The following is a 3,016-nucleotide window of genomic DNA, read 5'->3' on the forward strand; positions in this document are numbered from 1 at the left end:
AGAACACACTAAAATCTTTTTGGATTTTGGGAAATAAACTATACACAGACATATTTTTGTGAGTTTGCGTAAGAGGATCATATCAGTTTTTGAGACAAATCACCAACACCGTTAAGCTTTAAGCATATTAAGTTCTAAACGATTCACGTTGATTGACGATATATTTGTCCTCTTAAGCTCAATCTAAAAACTTTCAAAAATGCTTACCGATACGTTAAGGTATATTAATTTTGCACTAAATTCTTATGGACCCCACGATCTCAGCATATCCCCTCATCATTTACTACACTAACTCAAGTAATGCCTTTAAACTTTCATCAACTGTGATTAGTGCAAAAACAAATCAGAATGTTTAAACATTGACAATCAGGTCGATACTTCCGTATACGCAGAGAAAGTCCAATGTTTAAACAAAATAAAAAAATAAAAATAAGTTGAAGTTGTTTAGGCTTTAACCACCAGTTCGATACTCCCGTATACGCAGAGGTGATCCAAAGCTTAAACGAAACACCAAAGCAAATAAAGCAGAACGTTTTGGCACTAACATCCAGTTCGATACTCACGTATACACAGAGGATGTCCAAAGCTTAAACAAAATAAAGAAATAAAACAAGTTTAAATCTTTTGCAAAATGAAAACACAATCACAGTGACTTTTTCAGTAAGTTGTGAAAATTCACAAACTGACCGGTTTTTATGCTTCTTTTAGCATTCAGCGATTACTGAGTAGGTACACAATCAAGAAGGACAAAACTAAGTACTATGCTTTTGACCATGTTTCCCACTAGAACTAGGCTTTTTCATTTATGTTTGTATCATTATCGCAAATCTACTAGTCTAGCTGAGCCTATCGTCACATCTTTAGTGAGACCGTTTATCACATTGTAACTTTCCATTTCTTTAGCGTGCTGTGATAGTTGACGTGATGTCGCGGTCACAATCAAATTTAATCCAATTACAACTAATTAGCTAGCGGTAAGTGGGTATCGAACACAGGGAGTTTGTGGAATATGTGCTATCTCGATGTATGTCTAACTTCACTAAAGTAAACTAAATTGAAAGAAAAATAAATTTCAATGTTTGGGTTGATTGGTTTTAATTAACTAAATTAAACTAAATTAGATTACAAATCAAGGTTAAGTTTTGTAACAAGATAAGAGGATAGTGATCATCCCGAGTTTCAGGTTTTAAGGGACAACTAACGTTCATGTTCAACTGGAAAGAACCACATAGACATGGCTCATGTAAGATCAATTGTTTGTGATGAAAGGGAACTAAGTACTCGGATTCCTAGAACGCGAGGTTGTTACCCGATGACCAATCAACACATATCCAACCCTAATCCCTCCCATGATATCTCGATTGCCAACGGCACCAAGAACGTATGGTTTAGAACTATGATCAAACATACATCAACAATTTACAAACAACCAATCAAACACCATAATAAACTAACAACACATGCACAGTCTAATATTCCAGAAATTAAAGAACAAACATAATTGTCACAAATAAAACCTTACATCCGAGACGATCACCAAGCAAACCTAGCCGCTCATAGTGTTATGAACCATCATCACAATCGAACCTTTGTCCATTGGAATCAAAAACAAAGTCTTCATGTTTAGATCACTCAAGAACACCCCAAATTCGCTCCTTAGGAGTTACAAAACAAATGGGAATGATTAGATGATGAAAAGGCACCATAAACAACCTTAAATGAGGGAGTTACAAGTTTCACGCTGGCCTCCACCGTAAATTACGGTACCACCGTAAGTTACGGTGGCTTAAAATGGTTTACGGTGGAGTTAAACTGAGTTACGGCATCAATTTTTGTCAGAGTCTACCGTAAATTACGGTACCACCGTAAGTTACGGTAGGCTTCAGCAATCAATTTTTGTTTTCTTCATAACTTTCTCGTTTCAACTCCGTTTTCTTCACCGTTTTCACCTACGTTCTCGTAATTTCATCCTCTATCATGTTATCTTCTTAATTCTTCAATTCCAAAATTTTATTTTTTTCATTTATTCTCCGTCTTTCAATCTACAATCCAGTCGTGTCTATTCGAAGCTTTATTTCCATACTTTTAAGCTCTAAATGTACCTGAAACACAAGCAACCGTAGTTATCTAATTCAAGACAATTACATGATCAAATGAGGGATTCACTCGTCTTTTAACACACTTAAGGGTTGTCCCATGGACCACCCGTCAATAGTCCACTGATGTACTATCATTTCCTCTTTTTTCACAACAAAACTCGTTTTGAATTTTCCAATGTTTATGAATTTTCAAATTTTCTAATTTTTTAAAAATTTTTCTCCCCCTAAAATCAAAATTATATTTCAAATTTGATTTTCTGGGAAAATTTGAAAAATAAAGCAGTAAACTATACAAACAAAGTGACAAACTGATGAGAATTGCTTCAATTCGCCATCACTTGGCTTAAACAGTCAGAACTCCCCCTGACAACAAACTATTTTCCCATTATGATTTCAAAACACTTAATTTTGTTTTAATCAAAATGGTTTTTGCGGAAAATTAGTTTTGTTTGCCATTCCACAAACATGGGGTTTAATTCATCACACTGTTTTCAACCACTTGTAGGTTTATCACAAAAACAATTTCCAAAATCATACCACTTGTAAGATAGTTAAATCAAGTACAACTTAATGTCCTTGATTAACCACTTGTAAGTCGAAATATCACAGTTACCAACCTGTGAATTTCTCAAGAAAAATGCCGATTCCTACTCCCCAATTACCAACCTGGGAGTTCCGGCAAGTCAGGTTTTACATTTAAACAGTTTCACCCAAGCCTGACGCATCTTGGGTGCTTTTGAAATTTCGTTTGATAATGATGGAAAATTTTCGTCATTCATTGTCAAACCGGAATCACCACTGTTTACCTCAACCGATGGCTCTTCTGGCTTTGACGAACCCGATTCATCGCCTGAACATGGCTTGTCTGACTTTGATGAGTCAGATTCATTGCCAACAACTGGCTCCTTTGTTTCCGA

The sequence above is a fragment of the Helianthus annuus genome, chromosome 2, assembly GCF_002127325.2.
Source record: "Helianthus annuus cultivar XRQ/B chromosome 2, HanXRQr2.0-SUNRISE, whole genome shotgun sequence".
Taxonomy (NCBI): Eukaryota; Viridiplantae; Streptophyta; class Magnoliopsida; order Asterales; family Asteraceae; genus Helianthus; species Helianthus annuus.